The sequence below is a fragment of the Bos javanicus genome, chromosome 24 (assembly GCF_032452875.1).
Source record: "Bos javanicus breed banteng chromosome 24, ARS-OSU_banteng_1.0, whole genome shotgun sequence".
NCBI lineage: Eukaryota > Metazoa > Chordata > Mammalia > Artiodactyla > Bovidae > Bos > Bos javanicus.
Window position 1 is genome coordinate 44,698,098 of NC_083891.1, and position 19,749 is coordinate 44,717,846.

The 19,749-nt window shown below is 41.8% G+C and overlaps 1 non-coding gene across 1 annotated transcript; it reads left to right on the forward strand.

Annotated features, from left to right (window-relative positions):
- The first annotated feature begins 13,594 nt into the window (after positions 1-13,594).
- On the forward strand, positions 13,595-13,666 carry TRNAC-ACA (transfer RNA cysteine (anticodon ACA)). The gene has a single exon. It is a non-coding gene; the product is annotated as a tRNA-Cys (tRNA).
- The last annotated feature ends 6,083 nt before the right edge of the window (positions 13,667-19,749 follow it).

Below are 19,749 nucleotides of genomic sequence, written 5' to 3' on the forward strand. Positions count from 1 at the left end.
CCAAATATTTGTTGGATTATAGAAAAAGCAAGAGAATTCCATAAAAACATCTACTTCTGCTTCATTGATTATGCTAAAGTCTTTGTGTGCATCACAAAAACTGTGTAATATTCTTAAAGAGATGGGAATAACAGACCACCTTACCTGTCTTGAGATACCTGTACGCAGGTCAAGAAACAACAGTTAGAACCTTGTATGGAACAAAGGACTAGCTCAAAATTGAGAAAGGAGTTCATCAAGGATGTATGTCATCACCCTGCTTCTTTAACTTCTATTCAGAGTACATCCTGTGAAATGCTGGGTTGGATGAATCACAAGCTGGAATCAAGTTTTCTGGGAGAAATATCAACAATCTCAGATATGCAGATATGCAGATGATACCACTCTGCAGAAAGTGAAGAGGAACTGAAGAGTCTCTTGATGAGGGTGAAAGAGGAGAGTGAAAAAGCTGGCTTGAAACTCACATTAAAAATCTAAGATCATGGCATCTGGTCCCATCACTTCATAGCAGATAGAAGGGGGAAAAGTGGAAACTGGCAGATTTTATTTTCTTGGTCTCCAAAGTCACTGCCGACAGCGACTGCAGCCACAAAATTAAAAGATACTTGCTCCATTGGAGAAGGAAATGGCAACCCACTCCAGTGTTCTTGCCTGGAGAATCCCAGGGATGGGGGAGCCTGGTGGGCTGCAGTCTATGGGGTCACACAGAGTCAGACACAACTGAAGCGACTTAGCAGCAGCAGTAGCAGCAGCAGCAGCAGCTCCTTGGAGAAAAAGATATGAAAAAACCTAGACAGTGTATTAAAAAGCAGAGACATACTTTGCCAACAAAGGTTAGTATAGTCAAAGCTATGGTTTTTCCAGTAGTCATGTATGGATGTCAGAGGTGGACTACAAAGAAGGTTGAGTGCCAAAGAATTGATGGTTTCAAATTGTGGTGTTGAAGAAGACTCTTGAGAGTCCCTTGGACTGCAAGGAGTTCAAACCAGCCAATCTTAAAGGAAATCAACCCTGAATATTCATTGGAAAGATTTATGCTAAAGCTCCAATACCTTGGTCACTTGATGTGAAGAGCCAACTCATTTGAAAAGACCCTGATGCTGGGAAAGATTGAAGGCAGGAGGAGAAGAGGGTGACACAAGATGGTTGAGATGGTTGGATGGCATAACCAACTCAATGCACATGAGTTTGAGCAAACTCTGGGAGATGGTGAAGGACAGGGAAGCCTGGCATGCTACAGTCCATGGGCTTGCAAAGAGTCAGATATGACTGAGCTACTGAACACACAATCCAATCACTTTCATCCAACCTCAGTGTCCTTTAGTCATGGAGGCTTCCAATTCCTCACTTATGCTTTATTTATGAAATTGAGCAGGGCCCTATGAGCCTCCCAGGCATGGAGACTGTTCTGTCTGCCATTTCTTGTGGGTGAATTCCAGCCTCCATGACTTTCCTTGAGTTTCAAGGGATGGATTCCAACAATTGATAATCAAAGGAGGAGCAGCCAAGAAACCACAAGATTAAAGGAATCACAGAAGCTCATCAAGATTAGGAGACCACCTGAGATTAAGGGTCTACATGCCCTGTTCACACCCTATTCTTGTCAGAGATCCCACCTTAGAGCCACTGTTATAAAACCCTTCATCAAATCTTCTGGTAGAGACACACAGCTTTTCAAGGCAGAAGCCCAGTGTGTTTCCCTTGCCTGGCAAAACAATAAAGCTATCATTTTCTGCTTCACCTCAAACTCTGTCTCTGGGATTTGATTCAGCACCAGTGTACAGAGAGCCTGTGCTTTTGGTAACACTTACTTGGATTATTGTTACCAAGCCCTTAATGTTTCATTCATGTCCAGACAGTTAAATCTCTCCTGGGCTCCAGAATCTCATCCTGTTTTCTAAAAGAGGAAAGCATTTAGGCACTGAGGGCAGATAATCTAGTCCTGATTAATAATGAACCATCTCTCATTTTATCAGCGGTAGTGAATGTCTGCTCAAGCCTGAAGTGAGCACTTCAGGTATAAAGCCTCTGCTGAGCATTTTGTTCTATGCCTCCCATTCAGAGCCAGCCACAGCCCCTCAGTAGATGAGCAGGATGTTTGTTGATTAACTGACTGATTGAGCAGCTAAGCCAGTGAGGTGGCAGCCCGAATATAAGAGCTACTGCTAAGTCACTTCAGTCGTGTCTGACTCTGTGCGACCCCATAGACAGCAGACCACCAGACTCCGCTGTCCCTGGGATTTTCCAGGCAAGAACACTGGAGTGGGTTGCCATTTCCTTCTCCAATGCATGAAAGTGAAAAAGTGAAAGTGAAGTCGCTCAGTCGTGTCCAACTCTTCGAGACCCCATGGACTCCAGCCTACCAGGCTCCTCTGTCCATGGGATTTTCCAGGCAAGAGTACTGGAGGGGGTGCCATTGCCTTCTCCGGAATATAAGGGAGGATGGATCAAAAAGTCCCTTATGTGAAACCCGGGGCAGTGTTCATTTGTTTTGTGCCCTTTCTCCTTCAAGTTCCTTCCGGGTTCACTGGATTTGAAAAGTGTTAGAGAAGGAGAGAAGACGGTGCAAATGAACAAAGCAACTTGTCCCCATCTGCCTTCAATTCTCAGATGGGGAAAACACTTCCAGAAGGCCTGGTGCATGAGAACCTGACGTGGTGACAGAACGTTCTGTCTCCCTCTTGCTACAGGAGCAGCGAGCCGAGTTTCTGCAGCCTCATAAATCCTGAGGGCCTTTTCCAGCTGCCAGCCCCCATTCCAGGAAGTGGACGCTTTGTAACCCCCATGAACACTGTGTTTCTGCCCTGCCAGCCCCACTACAAGCTGACTGTTCCCAGCGCAGGTAGTTAGGGCCGCCAGTAAGGGCTTCCTAAGTCCTTGCTCTTGGGAAATTTGCAGGGAAATATGGTTGCCCAACACTGCTCAGTGAGATGTTTGAGTGCACTGAAGGGTATTGTAGGAATTTATTACATTAAATTTTCTAGGAGGAAACTGAGGAAAGCATTCTCCAGGGGAAAGTGGAGAAGACCAGCCAGAGTGACGACAAGGCCGGACCTGAGGGCTCTGTAGGCATCACTTCTCTGGGCACATCCCCAGCTGTCAAGGGGCAGAAAGTCTGGTGCCCAGCTTGGGAGGGCGGTGGAGAGACATCCACAGATATAGAAGTACAGACTCATCAACACTCCCACCATCCCTACTCCAGGCAGTTCTGGTGTCTAGGTGTTGCCTTCTCTTCTGCTTTTTTCCCCCATCAATATTTGTGGTGTTCCTGGCCACATCCAGAGTAGTTAGCATGTGGCAACACATTCACAAAAGCTATGTTGTGGCTGAAAAAATGTTGCCTGCTGGCTCAAAGGCAGAGCACTGGACAAGAGAACGTGGGCAGCAATACCTTCCATTCCCTCTTCTGTAGAGTAAGAGGCTGTAACATCCACCACCCAGTGTCACCAGGTGGAAAAGACAATGGCAACTCACTCCAGTACTCTTGCCTGGAAAATCCCATGGGCGGAGCTTGCAAAGAGTTGGACATGACTGAAGCGACTTAGCAGCAGCAGCAGCAGTGTTGCCAGGAGAGTGAAAGGAGACAGTGACTATGAAAGTACTTTATTAACTACTATGAAAGCATCACTAAGAACAAGGCTAGTGGAGGTGATGGAATTCCAGTTGAGCTATTTCAAATCCTGAAAGATGATGCTGTGAAACTGCTGCACTCAATATGCCAGCAAATTTGGAAAACTCAACAGTGCCCACAGGACTGGAAAAGGTCAGTTTTCATTCTGATCCCAAAGAAAGGCAATACCAAAGAATGCTCAAACTACTGCACAATTGCACTCATCTCACATACTAGTAAAGTAATGCTCAAAATTCTCCAAGCCAGGCTTCAGCAATACGTGAACTTCCAGATGTTCAAGCTGGTTTTAGAAAAGGCAGAGGAACCAGAGATCAAATTGCCAACATCCGCTGGATTATGGAAAAAGCAAGAGAGTTCCAGAAAAACATCTATTTTTGCTTTATTGACTATGCCAAAGCCTTTGACTCTGTGGATCACAATAAACTGTGGAGAATTCTGAAAGAGATGGGAATACCAGACCACCTGATCTGCCTCTTGAGAAACCGATATGCAGGTCAGGAAGCAACAGTTAGAACTGGACATGGAACAACAGACTGGTTCCAAATAGGAAAAGGAGTACGTCAAGGCTGTATATTGTCACCCTGCTTATTTAACTTATATGCAGAGTACATCATGAGAAACGCTGGACTGGAAGAAGCACAAGCTGGAATCCAGATTGCCAGGAGAAATATCAATAACCTCAGATATGCAGATGACACCATCCTTATGGCAGAAAGTGAAGAGGAACTCAAAAGCCTCTTGATGAAAGTGAAAGAGGAGACTGAAGAAGTTGGCTTAAAGCTCAACATTCAGAAAATGAAGATCATGACATCCGGTCCCACCACTTCATGGGAAATAGATGGGGAAACAGTGGAAACAGTGTCAGACTTTATTTTTTTGGGCTCCAAAATCACTACAGATGGTGACTGCAGCCATGAAATTAAAAGACGCTTACTCCTTGGAAGGAAAGTTATGACCAACTTAGATAACATATTCAAAAGCAGAGACATTACTTTGCCAACAAAGGTCCATCTAGTCAAGGCTATGGTTTTTCCTGTGGTCATGTATGGATGTAAGAGTTGGACTGTGAAGAAGGCTGAGTGCTGAAGAATTGATGCTTTTGAACTGTGGTGTTGGAGAAGACTCTTGAGAGTCCCTTGGACTGCAAGGAGATCCAACCAGTCCATTCTGAAGGACATCAGCCCTGGGATTTCTTTGGAGGGAATGATGCTAAAGCTGAAACTCCAGTACTTTGGCCACCTTATGTGAAGAGTTGACTCATTGGAAAAAGACTCTGATGCTGGGAGGGATTGGGGGCAGGAGGAGAAGGGGACGACAGAGGATGAGATGGCTGGATGGCATCACTGACTCGATGGATGTGAGTCTGAGTGAACTCCGGGAGTTGGTTATGGACAGGGAGGCCTGGCGTGCTGTGATTCATGGGGTCTCAAAGAGTCGGACACGACTGAGCAACTGAACTGAACTGAACTGATGAAAGTGGGAAATGGTATTAGTATAACTGACAATACTGTGTAAGCTGTCACTGTTGCCCTTGCTATTAATGCTTCCATGACTACTAATCCCATAATATTAATATTACTGGCCCTACTAATCTAAGGCAGTGGTCCCCAAGCTCTGGGCCATGAACTGATACCAATCTATGGCCAGTTAGGAGCTGGGCCACACAGCAGGAAGTGAGTGGCAGGTGAGCTAGGGAAGCTTCATCTGTATTTATAGTCTCTCCCCATCATTTACATTAGCAGCTGAGCTCTGCCTCCTGTCAGATCAGTGGCAGCATTAGATTCTTATAGGAGCACTAACCCTACTGTGAACTGTGCGTGAGAGGGATCTAGGTTGTGCGCTCCTTAGGAGAATCTGGTGCCTGATTATCTGATTCTGCATTATGGTGAGTTATATAATTATTTCATTATATATCACAAAGTAATATGCAATAATATGTAATATTATGATATGTGATAGTGTTAACTCAGAAATCTCAGTGGGAAAATAACTGTCTTCAAGGATCTGAAGGTTTGCCATGGAAAAGGAGATAGCCTTCATCTGAGTACCTCTACTGAAAACTCAAGACCACAGAATAGAATTACAATAAGTACTGATAGGGCAATAAGAACAGGGCAATAAGTACTTGCTCTTAATGTAATAGTAAAACAATGCAAAATGCTATTGTCGGGCACAGTGAAGACACTGTCTTAGGAAAATTGTGGTAGAGAGATGAACATCCCTATAGACAGACTCTAGTCATTCATTTAAGAATTTATTTCTGCAACTGTGCCTACTGATGACTTACTGAATGCCAAGCATTATCTAACCACCTCATCCTCTGCTGCTCCTTCTTCTTTTGCCTTCAGTCTTTCCCAGCATCAGGGTCTTTTGCAATGAGTTGGCCCTTTACATCAGGTGACCAAAGTATCAGAGCTTCAGCTTTAGCATCAGTCCTTCCAATGAACATTCAGTGTTTATTTCCTTTAGGATGGACTGGTTTGATCTCCTTGCAGTCCAAGGGACTCTCAAGAGTCTTCTCCAACACCACATTTTGAAAGCATCAATTCTTCAGCGCTCAGTCTTCTTTATGGTCCAGCTCTCACATCCATACATGATTTCTGGAAAAACCATAGCTTTGACTATACAGACCTTTGTCGGCAAAGTGATGTCTCTGCTTTTTAAAATGCTGCCATGCAGATGGCTAACAACCACATAAAAAGATGCTCAACATCACTTATTATCAGAGAAATGCAAATCAAAACCACAATGAGGTACCCTCTCACACCACTCAGAATGGCTACTATCAAAATATCTACAAACAATAAATGCTGGAGAGGGTGTGGAGAAAAGGGAACCCTCTTACACTGTTGGTGGGAATGCAAACTAGTACAGCCACTATGGAGAACAGTGTGGAGATTTCTTAAAAATCTGGAAATAGAATTGCCATATGACCCAGGAATCCCACTGCTGGGCATACACACTGAGGAAACCAGAATTGAAAGAGACACGTGTACCCTAATGTTCATTGCAGCACTGTTTACAATCACTAGGACATGGAAGCAACCTAGATATCCATTGGCAGATGAATGGATAAGAAAGCTGTGATACGTATATACAATGGAATATTACTCAGCTATTAAAAAGAACTCATTTGAATCAGTTCTAATGAGGTGGATGAAACTGGAGCCTACTATACAAAGTGAAGTAAGTCATTAAGGAAAACACCAACACAGTATATTAATGTATATATATATATGGAATTTAGAAAGATGGTAATGATGACCCTATATGCAAGACAGCAAAAGAGACACAGATATAAAGAACAGACTTCTGGACACTGTGGGAGAAGGCAAGGTGGGATGATTTGAGAGAATAGCATTGAAATATGTTTACTACCATATGTGAAACAGATCACCAGTCCAAGTTCAATGCATGAAACAGGGCCCTCAAAATCAGTGCACTGGGATGACCCAGAGGGGTGGGATGGGGAGGAAGGTGGGAGGGGGGGTTCAGGATGGAGAACACATGTACACCCATGGCAGATTAATGTCAATGTGTGGCAAAAACCACCACAATATTGTAAAGTAATTAGCCTCCAATTAAAATTAATTAATTAATTTAAAAAAATGCTGTCTAGGTTTATCATAGTTTTCTTTCCAGGGAGCAAGCATCTTTAAATGTCATGGCTGCAGTCACCGTTCACGGTGATTTTGGAGCCCAGGAAAATAAAATGTGTCACTGTTTTTCCACATTTTCCCCTTCTATTTGCCTTGAAGTGATGGGACCAGAAGCCATGATCTTAGTTTTCTGGATGTTGTTTCAAGCCAGCTTTCTCAACCTCCTCTTTCACTCTCATCGAGAGGCTCCTTAATTCCTCTTCACTTTCTGCCACTAGAGTGGTGTCATCTGCATATCTGAGGTTGTTTATATTTTTCCTGACAATCTTGATTTATTTTATATATAGTAGTTTGTATCTGCTAATCCCAAACTCCTCATTTATCCCTCTCCCATCCCCCTTTCCCCTTTAGTAACCATACGTTTGTTTTCTATGTCTGAATCTGTTTCTGTTTTATAAATAAGTTGATTTGTGTCATATTTTAGATTCCACATATAAGTGACACCATATGGTATTTGTCTTTCTCTTTCTGACTTACTTCATTTAGTATGATAATCTCCAGATCTATCCGTGTTCCTGTAAGTGGCATTATTTCATTCTTTTCTATGACTGAATAGTATTCCACAGTGTATAGTGTATGATATATATATGTATATATATCTCACATCTTCTTTTTAAAATTTATTTATTTTTAATTGGAGGATAATTGCTTTACAATGTTGTATTGGTTTCTGCCACACATCAACATGGACCAGCCACAGGTATATGTCACCTCCCTCATGAACCTTCCTCCCAGTTCCCACCCCATCCCACCCTCTAGGTTGTCACAGAGCACCAGGTTGAGCTTCCTGTATTATAGAAACTTCCCATTTGCTATCTGTTTTACATATGGTAATGTGTATACTTCAGTTCTACTCTCTCAGTTCGTCACACCCTCTCCTTGCCCTGCTGTGTGCATAAGCCTGTTCTCTGTGTCTGAGTCTCTATTCCTGCCCTGCAAATAGGTTCATCAATACCATTTTTCTGGATTCAATATATATGCACTAATATATGATATTTGTTTTTCTCTTTCTGACTTACTTCACTTTACATAATAGACTCTAAGTTCATGCACCTCACTACAATGGACTTAAATTCATTCCTTTTATATGGCTGAATAATATTCCATTGCATATATGTACCACAACTTCTTTATCCATTCATCTGTTAACAGACATCTAGGTTGCTCATTGTAAATGGTGCTGCAATGAACATTGGGGTACATGTGTATTTTTCAGCTATGGTTTTCTCAGAGTATAGTCCCTGTAGTGGGATTTCTGGGTCCTAGTACATCATATCTTCTTTATCCCTTTATCTATCAGTGGGCTTTTAGTTTGTTTACATGTCTTGGCTATTGTAAATAGTATTGCTATGAACATAGGGGTGTATGTATCTTTTTCAATTATAAATATAATTCTTTAGCAAAATTTAGAGCCATGTGACAAACAAAGTCTTTGCAAAATTATATTTAAATTAATAATAATGTATAGAAAACTGTTTGGTATTTTCTTAAAATTTATAGCAGAACATGCATAAAATTTAGATATAAGTAAAGATAGATATGTTGGATATGTATGTTAAAAATTATTTTGTAGACAGTAATGTGCAAACAGAAACATTTGGTGATGATTGTCTGGAGGATTAAATCCAAACTCTAGAGGTAACTTTCCTATATCTTCCCTGCCTCCAGTTCTCTTCCCCAGTGAAATATACGCACCAATCACATTTTAGTCAACTTTGAACCACAACCTACAGCAACCTGCCCTGGAAACCAACCCCTTATCTACAGACCAGGATGCTAGGCTGTGATGTCAGATTTGCAAGAAGCAAGAGTGCTATCTCTAATGACAAAATAGGAAGCTAAAGAATACCTTCCATAATAACTGACCCCAAATAACCAGGACTTGATTAACAGCTTCTCTGATTGTTGTCTCTAATTCCAACTTAGGATCAAGGAGAGGAAACCATAGATGCACCCATAACCCATCCCTTAAGACATCTGGCTTCTAGTTAGCTCTCTTACAGCTTTGCCAGGCCAACAGCATCCATTCAAGACATGCCTGAAGACATCACTTTTTTCTACCATAAAGCATTTCCATTCTTCTGCCTGCCTTTGAGTCTTTGCCAAAACAAGCCTCCTTTGGTTGATTTTCATTTATTTCCACACCTGACAAGGGGTTGCCAGGTGTCTACATTTGACATTACAAGCTGCTCCTGCGGCCTGTGTCCCTCCACTCCCTGTCCTCTCATCGTCTCATTGCACTGGGAGCACAAGCTGTTCTCTTTATCAAGCTGAGGCCCCACCTGCCTCTCCAGCCCCACTTCCTGTGATTCCCCTCCAGGACCACTCTCCTGCTGCAGTGGCCTCCTCTCAGGTCCTGAAATGTGTCCAACTTATCCCGCTTTCAAGACCTTCACATAGTGCTGCTTTGCCTACAGCATCTTGCCCACCTCATTCTCACCCATCCCTCGGCGTCACCATTCTAAAAAGGACTTTCTTACACACACTCTTCCTTTCCCAGCCACGCTAAATTAGGTTCCCTTCTTATGTATTTTACCTATAGCATACATTTTGATGATTTATAACTGAATGCTTATTTTAGATACTTATGTGTTTACTGCCTGTTTTCCCTGTCATAACGCATGCTCCATGAATGCAGGGACTAGGTTTATTTTTTTCCACTGGTGTATACTAGTGAACTCTTGCAGTGCTTTGCATTAAACAGGTACACAACAACCATGTGTTGGATGAACATGTGAGTGTTGAAATCATAGTCATGTTACAAAATAGATGCCCGATATCCCTCCCTCTGAAGTCTTCCTAAACTTCCCAGGCAGCCTCCTGCTCTGTGCCCAGAATGCCTTGCACATGCTTTTATTTCAACACAGTCATGTTGTCGGTACTGACACAGATCTGCCTAGGACCTATTTATTAAACCTAGACATATTTGTTTGTTCTACAGCCTAGCACAGTGTCTGCTGTAAATGGATGTGAGTGAGCTGTGTTAATTCATTGAATTAATGACTAATGATATATGTCAGTGCAAACGTGTTTTATCTAAACTTTCTCTCCAAATAGGAGATCACACAACAGAGAGAAAGACTTGGGAATGGCAGCAGTGAAGTAGTGTGGGATTAGAACGGGGGGAGTTTGGGGAAAATGGCAAGGGAAAAAGGTAAGTGAAATGGATGCACGGAGTATAATAGTTCAATATTTAGGAGAAAAGAAAGATCCTGGAATCAAAGAGACATGGATTCAGTGTTGCTCTACCATTTCCTAGTGGTGCTGCCTTGAAAGGACAACTTAGATTATCCCCCAAAACCACGGCTTCCTTTTCTGTAGGATGGACATGACAAACTTTCCTCACACTCTTGCAGCAAAAATTAAATGAAATAATGTAGGAAAAGGTTTTTTAATAATTGACAAATTCATAAATAAGAAATGTTAACTCTTTTATCGTTAATGTGGTGCAAAATTGTCTAATCTATAATTTTGTCCAGGGTTGGCTTTTCTTTTGCAGGGGGACATGCATGCTGTGCAACTTGTGAGATTTTAGTTCGCTGACCAGGGATTGAACCCGAGCCCTTGGCAGTGAAAGCTTGGAGTCCAAACCACTTGACCATTAGGGAATTCCCATGTCCTGTGTTGTCTTGGAGCAAAATTCATAAAATGTTTGTATTTAAATGACTGAGGAAATCAAAGATCATCCAGGACTGTATAGTTAACGTGGAAATTTGTATACAAGGCAGGATTTGTGGAGAGGAAAAATGTAACTAGTGAGATGTGTGTCATCATGTTTATAGAATCACACGGCAAACGTGCGCAGTATCTATCCATTCACCTATCCTCTTTCTGCTCCTTCCTTCCTTTCCTTTTTTTTTCCCCTTTGTTTCCTTCTTCCTTTCAGTTAGGAATAGAAGAAACAAGAGGAGTTCCAAGCTAGGAAGGGAAACAGAAGTCTAGCATTTGTGGATCATTTCCTCAAGTGCACAAAGCTCAGTTCCTAAATGAAATCTTGAACCATAAGGGCCACAGATGGGTGGAATGGTGGTTTGAGATATCCAGAGGGTGTGGAGTTTGTTATTCTACAATAGAGTTAAATATAATAGTAATTGAGGGAAGCAGTTGGATCAAAAGAAATTATTTGCTAGGCAGTTTCAAAACCAGAAAATGCTTAAAATGCAAACCACAAAATGAAGACAACCTCAAAGGTTAATGAAAACCTGCAACAATAGACAAAGGAAATGAAGAATTGCAACAGAGCCCTTCTCCCAAACCTATTAAACAGTCATGCCAACATCCTTCCAAAGTGGGGATGCTATCCAGCCCCATTCATTCTACCTTGGAACTGCTGAAATAGGGACAAGATGTTAAGATAAAATGCATCAGTGGCTTCTCTCTTCACGAGACCAAGATTAAAGACAGTAGTCCCTCCAAACACTGCTGAGACAGCACTAGCTTATGCAGCTCTGCCTGGTAGGTGTCCCCTGAGGATTTGTTGAATGAATTAGTGCTGGCCAGTTTAAAAGTCAGGCATTTACTAAGAACCACAGAGAATAAGAATGGAGAAACTGTGTGGCAATTCTCGGATAGAGCCAAAACTACTTGACCAGGGAAGGTACTTGGACAAAGTCAAAGAATCAAAACTCAAAGGAGTTAGAGTAAAATGTAAAGAGTAGCAACAGGGGGCCTAGAAAAGTCATTCAGCTCTTAGAACAGGTGGGCTTGGGCCTGTGAACAAAACTGAGAGAGTTGTCTTGCCATGTTTAGGAGAATTTTTACTTCATCCACCTCAATCCTATTTCTATCAGAATGTGTTCTTAAAATCACACCATGTTCCCTGCACTGTAATCAGGCAATGAATGCCTGAAAATCACAAATGTGATTTGCTGCAAGGCCTTTTTCAGTACTCTTTGAGAAGTCGCTGAGCTATACAACAACCAGGGCACAGAAAGGACAGAAAGGCCACTGAGCAGTTGTCAGGAGGCCAAGGTCTAACTCCATGGCCAATTCCTGTGTGGCTTTGGATAAACCATCTAGACTTTCCCAAGCAAATGGGGATAATACATCTTATAACTTGCTCTTCAGGAAATCCTGGAACCCAAATGAAATCCTGCAGGTACAAGTTCTTTGAAAGCTTTAACACATTGTTTAGACATTATGACTTCTTATTTTGATTTGCTGGCAGGACATCTTAAGTTTTCAAACTATTACTTAAGGCATCAGTCAGCATCATCCTAAAATAGAACAGTATCTTCCCAAGACCTGAACTTTGTTGTTTTTGGTCTGTTTTATTTTTCTCCCTAAAGTCTAGTTTTCTCCTGGAAACTGATGGGTGGCCTGATCCAAGCCTGGCATGCTCATCTTTTTCTTTACCTGGCACAAGACTTCAGTTGCGTTGATGTCAGATGCTCTGGTGAGTGTCTCCAGCACAGGCCACACTTCCCTGCTTGTCTTGCAAGCTGTCAGGACAACAGGAAACTTTACAGTTGGCATCAGAGTATAACCCAGACACTCTGGACTCTCTTTTTTCCAAGAGATAAGCTTAGTTGACTGTGAAGGCGAATGGAGGGTAATTCTGCGGAAAATCGCAGGGAATTGGCCCATTTGGGTGCCATGTTGTGGCGATCTTGTGTGCATTGTGCAAATTGATTTTCAATGAAAGCATCACCTCTCTCTGTTCCTTTTCTGCTGACAGCACACAGAAGGAATGCTGAGGCAGGGGAAGAGATTGCAGAGTTTGGCCTGTGATCGTCTCCACACCCAGACACACAAGCATCTACTGGCAGAAGCTGCATCTGGGGGTCAGCTCAACAGCAGTACAATAATATATGGGCCCATTCATGCTTTTCTCTCCTCTACTTTAACATTGTTCCCTCCCCTTAAGGCCCCTCAAAATTTGGCTTTTATGAAAGCCTGTTCTCGTTAATTAAGCCTTAGACTCATTTGTAATGCAATGAGCCCAAAGAACCCAGAGGTTTGCGTTCAGGCTTGAGTCTTCTGCTGTGCATTTGAGCTATTTCAAAGCCTTCTCTGAGGCTCAACTGCTTCAGTGTGATGCTTGTGAGGGTCAAATAAAATAAAAAATAAAAGGCACTTTGACAAATGGAAAATTATGGTAGTTTAGGGGGGTTTTCATTACTACTGTAAGTGGTAGTATTTTTATTGGTAATAGCAGCAGTAGTAGTATTAGTAGTATAGTCTTTCTAGAATCCTAGAGTGGAAGTATTAGAAAGAATCAATTTCTTGTCAAATATAAAATAGTATATTGCCTATCAATTTCATTACTATACTAACTGTTTTATATACTCCTTCCATTGTGACTTCCCTGGTGGCTCAGATGGTAAAGCGTCTGCCTACAATGCAGGAGACCCAGGTTCAATCCCTGGGTTGGGAAGATCCTCTGAAGAAGGAAATGGCAACCCACTCCAGTACTCTTGCCTGGAAAATTCCATGGATGGAGGAGCATGGTAGGTTATGGTCCACAGGGTCAGACACGACTGAGCGACTTCACTTCACTTCCATTGTATTTCCTCTAGGGCATTTACTTGAGCATAATTAGTGCTCTTTATCCTTTTCCTAGTCTCCCTCACCTAAAATTGCTCTTAGGAAGCCATCTGATCTCAGTCAATAAACCTAAATGTGTCTGTAGTAGAATGAGAATCCTAAACCAAGAGGGAAAAAAATGGAAAAGGAAAGAGAGAGGCCAAGAAAGAGAATTTTCTCTCAGACAGAAACTCAGGGGAAAAAAGAAGAAAGCAAGATGGGTTCAACGTCTCACTAGGCCTCCCTCCTTCTTTTCATTAGGCCAGAGCATTTTGGCCAGTGGTCATTTTCATGGTTGGCTTAGAATTCCTCAACTGTGGGAAAAGACAGCTCTTATAAAAGTCCTGACAGGATTTGAGCAAAGGTGATTCTGCAATTCAGGGTAAAATCTCTGTGTTGTTTTACACAATTAATTACTTCCTCCACATTTGCTTTAGGCTGCTATTTCAGAGCCAAGAGAGACACAGGAAACACTAAGGTTCTCCGGGCTGAAGAGATCACTGTGTCCTAGTGATCAAAATCCATTTCCGAGTTGTTTCCTGAAGTGGTATTTTGACACCTGGGTCATCTGTTTGCTTTATGGAGTTCCTCTGTGACGTGCAACAACAACGCAGATAGACGATGGAACATTATTCCACAGGGAGGTAACTTGGAAGTTCACTGCCGCTTGTCAAACTGGATTAAATAAAGGGAAATATATAAGAAGCCAGATTTACTCAAATGCAAAATGAAAAAAAAGCTAGTTTAACTTTTAGTTGGGAAGATCTCGTGTGGCAGAGTTCCAGACTCTGTAGTCTACAGCAGAACCTTGTTAGACCCAATTGAGAAAAAGAGAATTCCATATCTTAGGGCCAGAAGGACTCTAAGGAATCATCTTTTTCAGATGCATGCCACTGGAAAAACATTATTACCCCCAATTTCCTGATGAGGAAACTAAGGTGTAGAAGTTAAGTGAGTTAGTAACATTGTACAGCTGATAGGTAGTGTTCGTCAGTTCCACCTGGGTTTTGGTCCAAATAAAAAGGTGTCTCTAACCTTTATCTATAATTAGCCAGGGCTACTGTTGCAGGTAACAAGGAAATACACTTTGTCCTGGACTTGAAATAGATCTAGAAGACAGCCATCTTCGGCTTTTCCAATTATCAGTGTTTTCTCTTTACTCATTAAACCAGCCCCGTGAGTTGGCCAAATAGGAAGCTGTCAACAGGATGTTAATATCTTCTCAGCTTTCCAGGACCTCTAACCCTTGAAATGCCTTTACCCATCCAACATCTCTCTTTCTTCACTAAATAATAAGACTGAAAATGTAAATCTTTGGGTGGCAGCGTGCTACCCCATTTAAAAGAACAGGTTTCATGTTTAGGAACATCTAGGACCAACTGGGTGTGCCACCTACTAGCTGTGTGCTCTTGGACAATTATTTATATATTTTGATCAAGTTTGGTTCTTTGTTAAGCAGTAGCATAACGTCTATCATAAGAAGTTTGTTGTTGTTGTTTAGTTGTCAGTCATGTCCAACTCTTGTGACCCCAAGGACTATAGCTCACCAGGCTCCTCTGTCCGTGGGATTTTCAAGGCAAGAATACTGGAGTGGTGGCCATTTCCTTCTCCAGGGGATCTTCACCACCAGGGATTGAACCCTTGTCTCATGCATTGCAGGTAAATTCTTTACCACAGAACCACCTGGGAAGTCCATCATAGGAAGTTCAGTTCAGTTCAGTCGCTCAGTCGTGTCTGACTCTTTGCAACCCCATGAATCACAGCATGCCAGGCCTCCCTATCCATCACCAACTCCTGGAGTTCACCCAGACTCATGTCCCTCGAGTCAGTGATGCCATCCAGCCATCTCATCCTCTGTTGTCCCCTTCTCCTCCTGCCCTCATTCCCTCCCAGCATCAGGGTCTTTTCTAATCAGTCAACTCTTTGCATGAGGTGGCCAAAGTACTGGAGTTTCAGCCTCAGCATCAGTCCTTCCAATGAACACCGAGGACTGGTCTCTTTTAGGATGGACTGGTTGGATCTCCTTGCTGTCCAAGAGACTCTCAAGAGTCTTCTCCAATACCACAGTTCAAAAGCATCAATTCTTCAGCGCTCAGCTTTCTTCACAGTCCAACTCTCACATTCATACATGACCACTGGTAAAACCATAGCCTTAACTAGATGGACGTTTGTTGGCAAAGTAATGCCTCTGCTTTTGAATATGCTATCTAGATTGGTCGTAACTTTCTTTCCAAGGAGTAAGCGTCTTTTAATTTCATGGCTGCAGTCACCATCTGCAGTGATTTTGGAGACCCCAAAAATAGTGTCTGACACTGTTTCCACTGTTTTCCCATCTATTTCCCATGAAGTGATGGGACCAGATGCCATCTGTTTAAATGAGGTCATAAGATGCTGGAATATAGAACAGACCCAAAGAGTCCATTCTACAAAGATTAAGAAATAGGGCAGTGGTTGGCTCCTTTCCCCAGATTAACTAAAAAATCTGAAGAAGCAAAAGACTAGTATTTCTAGAAACTAAAACCAGAACAAAATAAAAAACAACAAATAAAGAATCCCTAGAGAGTCGGGTGTGTTGGGAGGTGCATAACCACGGGGGGCAGTGAGTGGTAAAATTGGAGGGAAAGGTTGCATTGTGCTTTTGCCTCCCCCAGAATTAGCATAAATTTGGATAATCCTTGAGTGAATTATTGTGTCATAAATCTTCAGTAAGAGCTCAGATCACCAGTGCAGGCCAAAAGCCTTGCTGAGTGAGTAACAGAAAACAAGTTGCAAGGGGCTGGTTGTCCTGACTTTCATTGCTACCTCAGCCCTCTTCCCCATATGCTATCAGATGGTGTATTAGTTTTCTATTGCTGCTATAACAAATTAGCACACGCTTAGCATTCAGTCAGTCTGGACTTAGCATGGCTCATTTGGGCCCTCTGTTTAGGTTCACTAGGCTGCAGTTAAAGAGTCAGTAAGGTCCTGTTGCTTTTGAGACCCTGCTGCTGCTGCTAAGTCGCTTCAGTCGTGTCCGACTCTGTGCGACCCCATGGACTGCAGCCCACCAGGCTTCTGCGTCCATGGGATTCTCCAGGCAAGAACACTGGAGTGGGTTGCCATTTCCTTCTCCAGTGCATGAAAGTGGAAAGTGAAAGTGAAGTTGCTCAGTCGTGTCTGACTCTTAGTGACCGCATGGACTGCAGCCTACCAGGCTCCTCCATCCATGGGATTTTCCAGGCAACAGTACTGGAGTGGGGTGCCATTGCCTTCTCCCATTTTGAGACCCTGGCCACATTCAACTCCTTGCAATTTTGGGACTAAGGCCACTGTTTCATTACTGGCTGCCATTCAGGGGCTAGTCTTAGCATCTAGAGCCTGCCTGCATTTTCTCCTTATGCTTTCCATGTGGCCCCTTCCAGTAAAAAGGTAAGAGATGAAGATGAGGCAGAAGATGTCACTGATGGTGACCTCTAAGATGATGGCATTCAACAAACAGAAAATGAAAGCATCATAATGATTGTACAATATTACACATTTCTGATGGACATATCCAGAGTCAGAGACAACAGAGAAAACTGTCATAATTCCTTTGGCTTTTGGAAATGGTGGGTGAATTGGGGAGGAGTTTGTCATGTCTTTTTATATAATTCATAAATATTCCAGGCGCCAATTGAAACTAAAGGCTGCAGCCTGAGTGTTTATTTAGATTTTATGGTCCATTTATTGTCTCATATTCCCCCAGTCAAAGATAATTATTTCTTAATTAATCATATATAAATAGTCTATATCCTTTGTAGAACTGCCTATTTAAAAGAACATTTATCATAGCAATTGGTCCCATATACCTAACTACAAATCATCGACTTTCAGCTAGTTTTGCTCTGACTGCTGATCATTTTTGTGCTTCTGATGGTTTGGGGGCAGAGGGCATGGAGAGTAGAGATCCAAGAAGGCCAGAAAAAGAATAATATTAGGAAATCTCTATTTTTCTTGTTTTCTCTTTTTAGGAAAAAATGCTTGACGATAGAAAGGAAAGAAATCTTTATGAGTTGAAATATTGGCAATTTGTCTTGAAATTGGTCAGAAGTGATTTTATTTCATCAACAAGAAAGTCTCCTTCAAGATCTTGCCCAATGTAGCACAGAGGAACTTTAGGACAGTGAAAACATTCTATATGACACTATAATGATGGATACCTATCATACATTTGTCTAACTCACAGAATATGCAAGACCAAGAGTGAACCCTTATGTCAGCTATGGGCTTTGGGTGATTATGATATGTCAGCATAGGTTCATTGATTGCAACACATGTATCTCTCCAGTGGGAGATGTTACTAGTGGGGGAGGCTATGCATGTGTGGAAAATCTCTGTATCTTTCTCAATTTTGCTGTGAATCTAAAACGGCTCTAAAAAAACAAAATCTTACAGCTTTTACCGTGTTTGTCCAAGAAGAATGGCCACTACCCTAATCAATTTGTGGGTGCTATTTACAAATGACCCCAAACTTCAAAAGTGGGTCTGGGCCCATCTTGGGTGGACTGTGTCATCTTGAAAAGAATGTACTGAGTTACTGAGTGTTTTATCTTCCTGGATTCACAAGTAAAGAGGCAATAATAGCATTCTGGCATTGAATCAAGGAACATCTAATCATTTTTGTCTAGTGGTTCCTCAGGCTATTTAGAAAGTGCTGATCAGCTTTCTTTAGCTCCTGTGTACAAAACCTGATTGACATACAATATAAAATATTTAAATTAGTCTAAAGTCAGGATATAGACAGCCAAAATACCCAGGGACACTTATTGCCTGGAGTAATCAAGAGTACTGAATCTTAGAGAAAGTAAGTGAATCCCAGCAGGACATGAGGAGTAAGTCTAACTGGCAGTAGCTTCTGTTAGATTCAGAAAGTAAACATTTATAAAAGTTAAGGAACTCACTTAAGAAGTTATGAAGCTGAATCTCTCTGATACCAAATCCTGTATTCTTACCTTGCTTAGTATAAGAACAATATGACTTCCTGAAAGAGAAAACTTTTTTTTATTGATATGGAAAAAGTCACTAAGATATACTGATAAAATGGTCACCAAAAAAAACAGATAAGAGAGAAGAAAACATAGAGAATGATACTCTGTTGAAAAGAGAGGGCAAAATAAATAAATAAATAAATAACATATATATAATTGGCCTGCACATGCCAATATATTTGCAAGAATTAACAGTAAATTAATCACAATAGTTCCTTGTTGAGAGTAATGGAAACTGGGCAAGCAGTATTGCCTGTATTTTTAAGATACATTTTTAATATTTGAAACATGTATGTGGATCATCTCTTTACATTTTAAGAAATTTAAAACAGGTTTTAAAAAACATACCACTTTTTGTCTTGGCTGTTTTGATATGGGTCATTTTAACATGTAACCCAATTTACAGCTTCTGTAACTGTGTAATTGCATGTCAGATACACGCCATTCCACTGCTGAGCCAAATCAAAACCAACACGGAGCCTGAGGATTTTGCCCAGAGCTTCTACTTTGACCAAAAGAACTTGGGAAATTTGAGAGAGAATCTGTGATGCCGATTCCACAGCCTTTAGCTGTCCGGCCACCACAGGACTCATGGCTTTGCCATGTTGAAAAAACCACAGTCTGTGGTCAGTTTTTTGTTTTTTTGTGCTGATACTCTAGAGTTTTCTTCTTGATCCAAAGTGAGTCTGTATCACCAGAGTAGATTCACATTATCTGTGTTTACAAGAGGCTAGAATATAAATCACAGAATCAGCTTAATAATTTCTATGAGACATGCAACAGAAAAGCCGGCACACTTTCTCCCTGTGGGGAAGGACATGGTAATGCAACCTGTATTCACAGATTGCTTGATTCACACGTTGTGGAAACAGAAAGGATGGGCCCAGTAGCGGTGAGCTGTAAGTCAAGGCTTGTGCTACTGTCTCTG